This window comes from Cryptomeria japonica, chromosome 3 (assembly GCF_030272615.1).
Source record: "Cryptomeria japonica chromosome 3, Sugi_1.0, whole genome shotgun sequence".
Classification (NCBI taxonomy): Eukaryota; Viridiplantae; Streptophyta; class Pinopsida; order Cupressales; family Cupressaceae; genus Cryptomeria; species Cryptomeria japonica.
The window spans coordinates 674180258-674195638 of record NC_081407.1 but is presented as its reverse complement, the minus strand read 5'-3'; positions in this window follow the sequence as shown (position 1 = coordinate 674195638).

Sequence of the window (15381 nt, the reverse complement as noted above, 5' to 3'; positions counted from 1 at the left end):
TAAGCACGTCTCATTGTCCTCTATCTCGAAGGATCCTTTAGATTCAAGATGGCTCTTAGCTTGGAAGAGCACTTGATGTTGGGATGACTACTCAAAGAATGAGAGATAGTGTATAATCTAAGATCTAAATGAATGCAACTAAGATCCTAGTGGTGATTTTGATATGGATATGAAACTATGATATTAAGATGGTGCAAGATAGTGAGATTGATATGAAACTAAACTAGCATGAAAATGATATATTAAGATGATATTAGCCTAGCATGGAAATGAAACTAACATGATATATTACTAACTTGATATGCAAAACTTGATAAATCTAGGCTATGATGCTACTAAATGACCTAATTACTAATTTCAAAGAGAGGTTAAAATGCTAAATGTTATGTGACTATAGTGTAGACGCTTAAAACTTGGATGATGTGTAATGGAGGAAATGGGATCTATTTATAGAAGAATTGGTCAAATGGATGGCTAATATTGAGTAATCTCATAAAGGGTCGGGATTGAAAGTTATCAATCCATGTGAGTTTTTCTATCCAATCTCAGGTTGACAAGTTTCACCATGAGGAGGCTTGAGGGGATGTTAAGTAAGCATTAGATGCTTATTAAGCTTTAATGGTTAACCTTAAGAGGATAAGTCATTGGATAAAGCTATTATCCAAGGATGAAGGCTATTGTCCAAGAGTTAAACTCTTGTACAAAGTTGGAAGATGGCCAAAGGGACAACCATCATGGGCTAGGGTGATGTCTTGTAAGAGGCATTTAATGCTCTTTGAAGACTTTGGGGGTTAACTTGTTGGAAGGTAGATAACCTTCAAGGATTTTGTAAGGACCTTACAAGTTTGGAAGACTCAACAAGTTAACTTGTTGAAAAAGGTAAAGTCTTCAACACATTTTGAAGACTTTCCCCAAATTTGAAGAAATGACTCCCTGAAATTTAGGGATATGACATGATTGCAAGAATTTAGGCTAGTTAAGTGGGATTTGAGGATTTATAGAAGAATGATTAGGAGGTTAATGGAAAATGTAGGAGAATGCAAGTGGGATAAATAGGAATTTTATTTAAAATAAAAAGATTTATTTCAACTAAAATTAATGCAACTTGCATTTGTAGGAAAATGCAAGTGGGGGGATTTTACAAATAAATATTGATTTATTTATTTGCAGAAAGGATTTTAATTAAATGTAAATTCAATTAAAATGGTGGAAGGGAATTTAATTAAATAAATAGAATTTATTCAATTAATGGAAGAAAGGGGATATTAATTAAATGTTGTATTTAATTAATGGTTAGATAGAAGAAAAGGGGATATTAATTAAACCTTAGTTTAACTAATAGGATGGATAAATGATAATTAAATAAATTAAATTCATTTAATTAAGTGTGCAAGTTTTAGGCATCTACAATAAGCACAAAATCTCTACTATGGAAATGAGTGTTGGTATCTTATCCAGTTGGTCCACAAGGTTATATTGTTTAGGCACATATGTCATGCTTGATGGTGCTCCCCATTGGGTAACCTTGCTCCGACAGTTAACAACGTTGCATTCTGGATTTTTACCTTTGATTGTAATGGTTGCAAATTGCTCATTGGCATAATATAGGTTATTGATAGTATAGCTATATGATGTGCGTGTATAGTTAGCCAAACTATCATGGTTCTTACTTTGATGGGAGGGACCCCCTTTCTTATATGATGGAAGTGGATTCTTGAACATGAGGTCATCCTCATTGGAATTTTTTGCATTGTGGTCATCTATTTCTATTTCACCTCGATCAATGAGGTCTTGAATGATGTCCTTCAACCGATGGAAATTGCTCCTCATGTGTCCTCTTCCTTGGTGGAATTCACAATGTTCGTTATCTCTCCACCATGGAGGTTTAACTTGAGGCTCGTAATTTGATATTTTCAGCAATGTGATAAGATTGGAAGATATAAGTTGTTGTAATATTGTTTCTAAGGGTTCTCCCAAGGGCGTGTATGTTCATTTTGGTTTGTAAGTAGAGTATCTATTCTTTGGTTCCTCTTGTTGTGTGTTGGGAACTTGATTTCCCTGATTGCTTAGGGATTACCTTGGTTGGTATTATTGTTGGTGAGATTATTAGTTGGCCCTGATATTCTAACCATAGGTTGGACAACCTTGATAGTCCTTTCATCTACAAGTCAATCATTAACGATGTTTTTGTTTTTGTTCCAAAATTTGGTTTTATCACTATTATAGTTTGGTCGAGGACCCTCTTTGTTATCCTTGTAGATTTTGACAAGTCCCTTCTTGATAAGGGCATTTCCGATTTTAAGTCCTTTGGTTATCACATCCTTGAAAGAGTTTGAACATTTTATGTCTAAGTAGAATTACATTTCTTCATTTAAGTAATGAATATTTCCACTAGTTCCTCTTCAGAAATGTGGAAGGAATGTCTGCTAGACAGGTGTCTCCATCTTTGTAAGAATGTTGAGAATAACTCCCCATTCTTTTGTTTGGTGTTGCATAAGTTAGCCATGGAGACATCATGTTCTATGTTGTGTGCATGATGAGTAACAAATATTTTCACTAAGTCCTCAAATGTCTTGATTCCATATGGAAAATGTGAAAACCATTTCATATACGAGCCTCCTAAACTTTGAGGAAAGAGGTGCATCAAGTAGGTCTCATCATATGCAACTTCTAGGCATGCGGAGTAGAATTGTCTCACATGGTCCCTAGGATCTCCCTTTCCTTTGTACTTGTAAAATTTGGGAGTGTCAAAATTTTGTGGAAAATGAGGCATGACCATGTTCCTATCAAATGGATAAGGACAAATATCTTCAAGAGTATATCTATTGTGTTGGCTACCCGAGTTTATTTGTTGGGCAAGTCATTGTACTTATTGTCTCTACATCTCCATTTATGTGGGAGGGGGTGGATGGTTTCATTGGTCATAGGTGTCATCATAATTGTGTGCATTTTAATGCCTTCTCTCATTGTGGTGATTGTTTTGGGCTTGCTCTAGTGTTTCTCAAATTTGTGATAAGTCAAAGTTTATAAGAAGTTCTGCACCCTCTCAAGCAAGTCTTAGAAAATGAGCATCAACATTCCCCTTCATAATCTCATCAAAGAGTTTGTTAAATCATGGGTTATCGGTTGCTCGCTCAATTTCCTCTTGTGTGGGAGAATCTGGGCCTTCTCCCCCTAAAAATTCATCATGATGAAAGGGGTTGTTAAGTTCTTCATCCTCTTCCGATTCTGGGTACATTTCACTTTGTTTGTATCTCTGATACTGAGCTCTAGTCTCAGCCATGTTAAAGTGTGTGTTTTGAGAATGAGATGAATGAAAAAGTGGATGGGTGATCCCCTCTTATAGTTCCAAGATTTTATGATGATGATGAGTTTGAAGTATTTTGTGGATGTTTGATCTCCTACACTAAAGGTTGGGTATCAACAAAGTCCTCTTTAGAATTGCTTGTTTGGTGTTTCAACAATTGTGAGATGAGGTGTAGCAAGGTTTGTGTAGTTACAGTCCCAAGCTACCTAGTAATGAGAGGATGCACTCATGAACTAGTTTTAACCTATCTATGATGCTTAGTAATGTCCCTTAGAATGATTGATCCTAGATGTAGAGACATGCTAGAGAGTAATTTTGTTGGTATGATAAGCAATATCTTGAAAGAACTAAGGACGAGACCCTTTTGTGTTAAGAGTTGAATGAAATTTTGATGTTTGGATTGTGAACTTTGGAATGAATGTGAACTTTGGAATTTATACTAAGGGACTATAAATTTGATGATTGATTTTGGATATGATTTTTAAGTGAGAAGGATGGAAGAAATGACTTTAGAATAGGTTTATGATGTTTTGATTTTGGATTGAGAAAGATAGAAGAAATGATTACGATGTTTTGATTTTGGAAAGATTTGAAATGAATGACTTAAGAAAATGTGGAATAGGAAATGATTATGAAGTTTGATTTTTGGAAATGATTTGAAGTGAATGACTTGGTGGAAGGAGAAATGTTTTGATAAATGACTTGATTAAGAAAATGTGGAATAGGAAACGATTATGATGTTTTGGAATGATTTGATAAATTATTTAAGGAAATGTGGAAGAAGATTATGATTTGATTTTTTATTTTGAAAGATGGAAGAAATGGTTATGATGTTTTGATTTTGGAAATATTTGAAGTGAATGACTTAAGAAAATGTAGGAGGATCAGAGATAACTTTAAGAAACCACCCCCTGGGCAAAAGTGTAAAATCCTGGTGAATCAGACATTATTTTTGGGGGGAAATTTTCATATTGATGGCGAAAAAAAATTTCAAAATAGGAAAAAAAATTATTTTGTATTGGCGATTTTTTCTAGGGTACGAAAATTCCATAAAATTCTGGCGAATAATACCTTGTTCTGTGGGGAAAATATATATTGTAGGAGGCAAATATTTTTCGTTTAAAGGAACAAATATATAATTGTATGGGCGAAAAATTTTAGTCCGAAGGAAAAATTATTTAAATGTATTGGCGATTTTTATCCACCGCTTGAAAATTATTTAATTTTTTTGGCTAATATTTTGGTATTTATAGAAAAATATATATTTTATTGGCGATTTCATGAATTCATTGCCATTAATAGACAAGGCACATCACATCACATCAGTACATCACATTGAGTCCAGACTCTGCACGATGTATAGAAAAGTGCAGCCTCTTTGACACGTGAAGGGTGACACGTACCTAAAATCCATCAATGATTGTAAACCGTTCAATGATCGTAGATCAATGGCTAGAGTTTTATTTCGGCCCAATTTTCTTAAAAAAAATAGCTCACCAAAAAGTGTCTGGAATAGAATTGGAGTCAATAGACACGTATCAAATGTCACGATCGATAATGTTGGTCATTTAATATATGTCTAGTCACTAACTGCAATCCACTTTGTCCCCACGACTTCCAATGTGGTACTTGCCAACTTGGTATTGGTTTATAGTTGTTTCCAATTTTGCACACTAGTGCATTTATGGGAAAGATTTGCAGAGATATACGAAAGATTTAAAAACATTAAAGCAATTAATACGGTTAGAGAAGGTATTATTACAATCGACAGCTTCAGCTATTTATATACGATCTTTGCTTCTTTCATCTTCAATTAGCCTTTGACATTTGGTAGATAAATCATCGGAGCTCACAATATTTAAATTTTGCCTTTGGTTTAGGTCTATAGGTTCAGGTTGTTTAATTTGGTAATCTTATTTGTCAAGATGGACACTCCTATATGCTTGAGAAGCATTTATGCAAAGGACCAGAGGGCCTTTTTGGGCTTCATTAAAGACCCAACCCTCCAATTAGTCTGCAAGGAAGTTGGGATGTTCACCAATGAGCCTGTGAGGATGGTGTTGGGAAGAGGCTTTCTACCTAACGAAAATAGATATCGTGTTAACACAGACATTACATCCCGGTTCTTGGCGTCTCTTTTGGACCTCGGAGGAGACAAGGTGGATATGTTGATGTTGATAAGGAAGGTTTTTAAGGAAGACTTCCTTGGAGATGACGTTGTTGTTGTCATCCTTGCAAAAGTAGGGGTGGGGATCCCTTGGGCGAGTGAATTAAGAAAGCTTCTCCTCCTTGACCAAACAGTGCCAGTGGCCAGGCAACCGTTTCTTTTGAACCTGAATGCGGAGCAGTTGACGCGTCATAGGAAATTGGCGCGGATTGGCAGGGACTTTCTCCGGAAATGGTTTCTCCTAGACGACTTTCTAAACTACAGTTGGCTTGAAGAATTCTCTCAGCTTATGTTGTCTGAAGAATTCTACATGGAGGGAGGGCCAGATTCTTAGGGTAGACCATCCACTACCTGTGCCCTAGCCCCGACCCCCTAGTAGTTTTTTTTGGCTATGTCCTCGTAACTTGAACCTCATAGGCTCAGTGACTCACTCATTTTGGCTTTAATGTTTTTGAGGGACTCAAGTCTCAAACGTGTTAAAATTGTAAATTTCCAAAACATAAATATTAATGATAATTTTGCAAATTCCAGTTCGTTTCAGTTTGCCTCTTATGGATATAAAATGCTTTCTATTTCATTTTATTAATGATAGTTTTGCAAATGCTTTTTGTCTATGAGCTACGATATTTCAATATTTTGTTAAACAATGTAAATAAATTTAATACTGTGATCTTTTTTATGTAATGCTTCTTCCTCTTTATTTAATATATAAAAAAAACCCAGTTTGTTCCATTAATTATTTGTACATTGATTATGGTTGATTATAATTTTATAAATATTAAAATAAGATGTTTATCTCGTGAAAAACAAGTGAATTAAAAGTCCAACTTACTTGTTGATGAAGTTTTGAACTAGTGCATGTGTGGGTTAGTACATGCTATGATTTATAGTTAATATTTTGTCATTATAAAGAAATTTGAGACATTTATGAATGGTAGATGGGATCGCTTTCATGGAAGAGAACCAAGGATGTGAATATATTATTAGAACAGTTTCAAAAAATAGAATTGAGAAGCGGATATATTTTATCATTTATATGTATCAATATACAATGTGGTAATTGGTCCCATTTGTTTTGTATCAAACAAATTAAAGTAATTAATTACTTTACAAAACACCCAATGAATTAGGTATTTTACGAAGAAAGGCACATCCGCTTATTTGATCCTATCACTCATTTGATCTTATAATCAATCTTTGAATTTATTATCAAAGTTAATCTATCTTTCGTATATCTTTTAATTTAAAGTATATTATAAAGACTATTTAATATACTTTTGATATGTCTTCGGACATGTAGTATCGTGGTTAAAACACTTCGTTGGTGAAGCGGCCACCAAGGTTCAAATCCCTGGATTTGAACAAGTGAAGTGTGGGGATGAGGTCCCCCGTTTGTGGCCTCACTGGTTCATAGCTCTAGGTCAAAAGCGTTTACCCTTTAATAAAAAAAAATATATACTTTTGATATGATAATCAACTACAATGCTTGTTTTTTCTAGCAATTACAATGCTTTTTATTTTTTTTATATTCAAAATGACAAAATTTTAGGAATTGAACGTTTTACATTTAATTAAATAGAATTAAGTCTATAAAGCTCTATTTCGAGCAGAAGTTGAAAATGATTAAACAGACTTAAAAAATAGTCTGGAAAAGTGACTCGAGTGTGGTGACGTGCCCGAAAAATGGCAAAAGTCATGGGACCCACGACAACTGACAACAGATGTCATCGTCTATTGGATGAGCACAGATCAACGGCTTAGGGTGGATTTCGGCCCGAATGTGGAAAGTAAACACATTTGTGAGAACTTCGCCCGAATTTGAATATTTTATATTTAATTAAATATAATTAAGTCTATAAAGCTCTATTTCGGGCAAAAGTTGAAAATGATTAAACAGACTTAAAAAATAGTCCGGAAAAGTGACTCGAGTGTGGTGGCATGCTCGAAAAATGGCAAAAAGTCATGGGACCCATGACAACTAACAACAAATACCATCGTCCGTCGAATGAGCACAGATCAATGGCTTAGGGTGGATTTTGGCCCGAATGTGGGAAGTAAACACATTTGTGAGAACTTCCCCTGGAATTGAACGTTTTACATTTAATTAAATATAATTATTAATTAATTCTATAAAGCTCTATTTCGGGCGGAAGTAGAAAATGATTAAAAAGACTTGAAAAACAGTCCGGAAAAGTGACTTGAGTGTGGTGACGTGCCCAAAAAATGGCAAAAGTCATGGGACCCACGACAACTGACAATAGATACCATCATCTGTTGGATGAGCACAGATCAACGGCTTAGGGTGGATTTCGGCCCGAATGTGGGAAGTGAACACATTTGTGAGAACTTCGCCCAGAATTGAAGGTTTTACATTTAATTAAATATAAGTAAGTCGATAAAGCTCTATTTCTGGCGGAAGTTGAAGGATTTAAAAAACTTAAAAAATAGTCCGAAAAAGTGACTTGAGTGTGGTGATGTGCCCGAAAAATGGCAAAAATCATGGGACCCACGACAACTGACAACAAATATGATCGTCCCTTGGATGAGCACAGATCAACGGCTTAGGATGGATTTCGGTCCGAATGTGGGAAGTGAACACATTGTGAGAACTTCGCCCAAAATTAAATGTTTTACATTTAACGTCCTCAGAGTTTATACCGAAGCAATGAATGTTTTGTCCTTCGGCGGCAAATAGATATTAATAGTAATTAATAAAATTATAACAGGCTTCTAGATATTTTGCCCTTTAGGTATTACTTTTGTACTTTTTCAGTGTTTTCAAAATAAGTGACTCATAAATCATAATCGTATTTCATTTCATGGACAAACCTAAAATTAGTAAATCGAGGGAGATTCAGAAATGGCTACTAGATTGAGGAATGCAAGTTGCAATAGAGACTGTCTACGCCAATCTAGTGAAATAGAAATTTCGAGTAAAATCTAGAGCACCTAAATCCCGCCTTTTTTACTTTTTTTTAATCTCGTGGTTCAATTTGAGGGTTAGCATTTTCAGGCTTGTATCTAGCATTATTTTGAATTATTAACAATAACAGCGATGGGGAAAACAGGAAGCAGTAGTTCAACAGGAAGCCAAGTGAAAAAAAAAATGTACCTAACCAAATTGGTTAAAACACCAGGTTTCACTGATGAATACCATGATATTTATGACCCTGCTATCCATGGTGAAAAGCGTATCATAGATATTAGATATGCATTGTCTAGTAAATCGGCGGATCCTGTTGGAATTTGCATGAAGATTGCATTAATGATATGTTATGTTGTCATTGATGTCAATTAAACCAGTAATGATATTGTTGTAATATTGTTACTCTCATGTAACGTTGTAAACCTTATCTATTGTTGTAACCAATAAACACTACCTGTTGTTTTTCATAAACCCTAACCAATTAAGTTTGGTGAATTGGTTATATTGGTTTATGATCTGATGATGACGCGCATGATTATTGTATGAAGACAATTCCAAGAGATTTTGGTGAGTTGTTGTAATGGTTTTTGTCTAGGGAATGGGCAAATGTATTGCATCTAATTCAAAGTGTGTGATGAGTTATTAAGTTCAATGAAGCGGTGATCAAGGAGCGATCAAGGTTTTCTTGATTGATGTGTAGAGATGGCTATGTAATCCAACGGTCATACTTGTACCGAATTTGTTTGTAATCTCAATGAGAGTTAGGTTTTTGTTGTGTTACTGACCTGACTGATTTGTATTTAAGGTTGATGAAGTTGTTTAGTTTAAGAGAGTTGGCAAAGAGATAGACACAGTTCAGTTGAGTGTGTGGTTGTCAAATTGGATGATGTATCTGCAGTTTGAGTAAAGGCAGATAGGAGCATGAAATGGATCTGATCAAGCAAATGTAGTGCTATTCAGACAGATCAGCAAACTCATGTTGTTTTCTAACAATTACAGCAGAATTGAAATCCCCTGACTGGGTAAGCTCTAACAAGCTTGGTGCTATTCAAACCCTCTAACAAAGTAGTCCATTCGATTGGATTTTCAAATCCTCTACCGAGGTTACTCCTTATAGGGTATTACTTCTAACAAGGCATTTGTAGTCAATCCCTTAGCCAAGTGATTCCTAATAGGATCAGTTCTTAACAGGACTTTTTGTAAATCTTTAATGGGTTAGGCTCCTAACAAGGCGAACTTCAGAAGAGTTCAAATATTATCTTGCGAGTCTCATCTCACTGTGGTTTTTACCTATTTGGGTTTCCACATCAAAAATATTTGTGTCAAGTGGTGAATGTTTTTCTAGTTATGTTTTCATGGTTGATTTACTTAACTACTTAACTATTTTTTGATAAGTCATGATAACTGGGAGCATTGAGATATGAAGAAGTTGTTTACTGTTAATTTTTTGTAATAGACAACCAGTTTATCTTATGAGTTTTTATCTTGACAGAGTTATTATTATAAGTTTACTTTGAGAGATTGATTGGTGAATTTTATTATCATTTTTTCTATCTACTGATTCACCCCCCCCCCTCTCAGCAGTTGACCAGATACTTATTCTTTCATCATACCATCAGATCCAACCATGGCAAAATTTACTGTTTTCAACACAATGTTAAAACAAAGAACAAATAAAATCGCATCATGGGATGCTGGATTGGGAAGCATGGTGTTACCTGAAGTATTCCCTTGCCCTGATTTTGTCATGTTCTGCACCGAAAATTATGATGAAGATAAAAAAGCAATTGTCAATAAAAATACAAAAGAGGAAATTCTATCCATAAACGTGGGAGAATTTGCTCATTTGTTGAACATAGGGTTTGAAGCACAAAACTCAAACGTCCAAATTGACCTAGGAAAGCTGGCAGAGAATTATGAGAGTCTCAATCCAAGTCACAGAGATTCATTTATCAAAGCTCTAATAAAGCATGATACTTTGTTGGATTAGAATCATAAGCCTCCTTATGATTCTAACATTTTTGTTCCATGGGTTGGGGATACTATTTCCTTGTTGACATTTTGCCTGAGATTGGATTATGATAGGGAAGTGGGTGCAAGCCTTCTTAAAATGATTTATAATATCCATTGTGTAGCTTAGCCAGTAAGATATAATTTTGTTGAGCACGTTGTTCAATCCATGCAAAAACAATTACTAATGATAAAAAAAGGTTCCTGCAAGACATTTAGGTTCTCATCCTACTTGTGCTATCTCCTTCTATCCAAGTATCATGCAATAATTGAGACCAACAATCTTCAAATTGTGAACTATAAGATTGATGAGAAGACTCGGAACAGAATAGAGTGTCTAATATATGAATGGACACCAAAGATAAGGATGCATGATAACAGAAAGAACTACAACCATTTTGTAGACTTCTTTTTGGTACCAATGTATAATGAAATTACAAGCACTCCAATGCCTAGATTGCATGTGTCTTGTAGAGATTGCATTCAACTCAGAAGTCAAATAGAAGTGGTTGATTGGTTCTTCATGGAAGAATACACTGTGTTAAGGTTTTACGGATCACCAGTAAAACCATACAGGCTTCCAATACATGTGACAGAGAGGGTATTTGCATTGGAATATGTATGGCAGTTGGAGAGCACAGATAGGCACTTCCATGGTCAACAAAAGAAGAGCATATTTCCTTCCTTGCCTTTCTCATGTGGAGGGTTCACATTTGAGAGAAAAGCATTCAATGTGGCACATGATTTTTTGACATTTTTTTAGCTTTGGTGATGAGGGTCTCGAGGAGTATGATCCAATTGGTGTAGTTCAGGAAAGGCTTAAGAAAAATGGGAACTCTTCAGCGTTATGTCAACATGAAAGTAAACCATTGCTAGAAAAGCTTAGAAACATGGACTCCTAGGATGAGGTAAAAAAAGAGATGGAGAAAATTGCCGCTGACAATAACATTTCAACAAAAGAAATGTCACCATAAATTATGGAATTGCACACACAGAGGACAACAAAGGAGGGCCAGGGAATCCAAAATAGGAGGTCCTACAATTTCTACCAAAAATATGCTAATCCATCTAACAAATCTATTCCCAAATCAATTTTTGCAAGAATGTAAAGAAATTTATTGGACCCAAACCAAAATAAATGATTTTTGGACTATGAGGAAGAATCTCGATGAACCAAAGACCAGTGCAGAATTTGAGTCCATCGAAGAGGATGAAGAGTTTAGCAAATTGTGGAATATGGAGCATCCCAAAACAACATATGATAGGAGTGAAGATGATGATGAGTATGAGGTTGAGACCACTCCAACAACTACTACAGTCCCTAAAATATTAGGTGGAGTCAATGAGTCCATGAAAGAAAAATATAGAAAAGGGGAAAACATTGTGGAAAAAATGGGTTTTGAAGGTGGTGGTCTAGGTCCCAGAGGAGAAGGGATTAGTATCCACTTGAGGTACATCTTCCATCAAATTCAAAATCAAAAGCTCTTGTCAAAACCATTCATTGGACTTGATTCTTCAAATTCATCACGGAAAGGTACTACTCATTACCCTCATGGTCCACCTGCATTTGTTTCAGGTTCAAATCCACAACCACCACCACATCATGGTATTCCCATTGGTGATGAATCAAGTGCCACTGCTACTGGTGGGGAATTTGGGGATAGTATTCCTATTAGTGTTCAGTCAAGTGCCACTGTGATTGGTGGGGTTGGCATGGGTACTACTACTGATACTAGTTGTCTTGGTGTTGGACAAGGGTAACAAAAAAATATCTCTCGCAAGAGGCCACTAGTGGTAGATAATCATACTATTCAGAATCCTATAGCAAGTGCCACTGACACTACAAATCAATCATTTGAAGCTTCATATCACACACCTCAAAAGATTATAAAAATTACACGTGAGAGTGATAGTGGGACGGGATCATGAATGGTTGTTGGTAATCCTAGTAATGCATTAGTTAAAACCACAGGCATAAGTGGAACTGGAGCCTCTACTATTCCTATTTCACCTTTCAAACATTCAATTGCTTTAGCAAGCCCATATTTTCAATTTCGTGATTAGTATGAAAAGTTTGAACACACAACAAATGCAAATAAAGAAAAAAAGAGAGCATTTCATAGGGTTTCCCTAACTAAAGTTTTAGACCAACAGCCTGCAAGGAACGGGGTATTTCCAACATATGACCTACACAAAGATATGATGGAGTTCGTGGTTGTTATTCCCCCAACTAAAGATAAAAATGCACCACACAGTCAGATAGATCCCTCTGAATTTCAAGTTAGCACCCTCCAAATGGATTTTTTCAAAGTACATAATGTGGACAAAATAAGTGTGTCAAAAAGGACTAACGAAGTGGTCTACACTTCACTGCTAAAGGTGGAGAGAAAAAAAATAAACTGGAGAAACAAATAGAAAAGTTACAGGAAGACCTGGCAAACGAAAAATCAAAGAGGAAAGCAGCAGATAACAAGTATAATGATTTATAGAAAAGGATAAAATATTCAGGCTCTGTAGTAGAAATTGTAGAGCAAGAAAAGATGGATGCGGAATTGAAGGACCTGAGAGAAAAATTGGCTAAAAGTAGTAAAAAAATTGATGAGGAAAGAGCCAGTTTTCAGAAATTATACAAAATTTATGAGTCTGTTGCTACCGAAATAAGAAAAATATAGGTGCTATTGGATCATGAGAAGGAAAAAGCAAAACATTTGGAAGAGGAAGTAGAGGAAGAAAGAAAAAAAATGTGCACAAATGAAAGAAGACCTGCACAATGCAAATGATAAAATTAAAACTTTGGAGGATAGATTGAAAGATAATATGATAAATACAACAAAGTATATACAAGAAAATATTTGGCAGCAAATAATGCAAAGGAGTGACAAGTTGTGTGAATGGTTTGAACTGAATGAAATTCTGAGATTAATTTATATGAAAATCAAAGGGCACATTGTGAAGAGCATACATGTTTATTCAAAAGAGGATATGGCAAAACAGATTTTGCAAGTAGTCTACAGTACCAGTGACAGCTACTTGGCATCTAAGGGAATTAAGAGCCGCATTGATGCCACAATTAAGACATCATCTATCCTTCAAAAATGTCAGAAACTAAGGGAAACATCAAAAGTTATGGATAAATGTGGCAAAAAAATATTGAAGCTGCAAGAAAAGACAACTACTTTGATTAAACTTGGTTTACCTAAGACCGTTGACCCATCAAATAAATTCATTGGAAAAGAAGCTTACAAAAAAAACATGGAGATAAAAATGAAGTCTGATTTAGACTTGCTTCCTAAGAACACAACTCCCCAAAGCTTTATGGAATTCATCCAACCATTTACAACTCTAAATGCGGTATTGGGTGAAACAGTGATGTCAAGTCACTCTTCTAAATATGGATTGTTGACGAAGTTGCAGTTGACTTTCCATAGTTTACAGAATATTGACCTTCCATCAGATGAAGAGTGGAGCACCCTACAAAAACTGGCACAGAAATATTAAGAATCATAGTATGTATTGCACAATTTTCTTCTTTTACTCTTAATTTCAAGGTTTTATGTTTTTTCTGTTTGGAATTTGGCATCGCTTGAAATAACTCTATTTTATGAATAGGAAAAAACCAACACTCTCTATTGCTAAATTGTTAATCTAACCTATGAATCTATGATGCACAGTGCAAAACTTCAGCCTGTAAATTTGTATTCTCAAATTATCCCAAGTTTTAACATTTATGCATTTCTCTATTTCTGATTACTAGGTTTTGGGCACTGCTATTATCTATATTTAATCTATCATGGCTTGAATTAATATTTAATTTTGAACTCTGTTTTTTGAATAGGAGACATCAAACATGTAGCAGTTGTTAAATTGCTAATTCGGCCTGTGATGGCCATGTAAATATGTGTTGAGTTTGTGATTTTGATGTTGAGTCTTCACATGTTGCAATTCGACCTGAAGTTGTTGTTGCTCCCTTGTTTCTATAAAAGGGAATTCAGGGTCATTTGCAAAAGGTTCTGAAACTTTGTATTGACTTTTGCATGGAGAATCACACAGAGTGGTGTATTGAATGAATTGTATCATATGGCTATGTTTTGAAATAATTAATGAAAACCTAAGTTCTCAAACATGTCTCAATAAACATATTTATATCAATAAACACATTATGGTCTTTTATTATGCTATTTTAAATCTAGAAATAGAAAGTTGAAAAATACAATTACAAATCAATATTAAATTCTAATTGCAAAAAGTTAATAGACTCATAAAATATCATCAAGTTATCAACCATAATAATATGCTTTTGTAATATGAATGATGTGATATAGTAATAAGATTAATAAATACCAATCTCTTACAGTTGCCATTCATCCTCATGAAATTTAGAGCTTTCTTGATTCTTGTTTGTGTTTTCTTCACTCTGAATCTGCATACCTTCGTTGAACTACATCTCAATGCTACCAGTACATGAGTCAATAGTCCCACTGGCACATTGGTTTAAAGTGTTTCCCAACCCTCTTCTTTCACATTTGGACCTCTAGATTTGCAGTGCCCTATCATAAGGAAAAGTGTGGACATCATACCTAGATGTATAGAGCCTCAAGAAATTTTCCAAATTTTTGTCTAGTTTGTTTCTTAGCTTTGATTTTAGGAACCCCAAAGCAATGAAAACTCTCTCATCTTCTATTGAACCCAATATCATGGTAAGAAATAAATCAGCAAGCTTCAAATATTCTGGCATTGAATCATGCAACGCTACATTCTCAGCTATATATTTCCAAAGCCTTGTTATTGATCCCTCTTCGCGGGGGTTTTCCATTGTGCTATATTCTTCTCTCATAGTGTATGCAAAATGAGATGATTTCTCTCAAAGATGAGTTTCATCTAATATTCCATTTATAGTTACTCCATTCAATTCTCTGGATATGCAAAATTGTTTTATCAAAGTTAGTAGCTTACTTCAAAAATCAGTTGCAC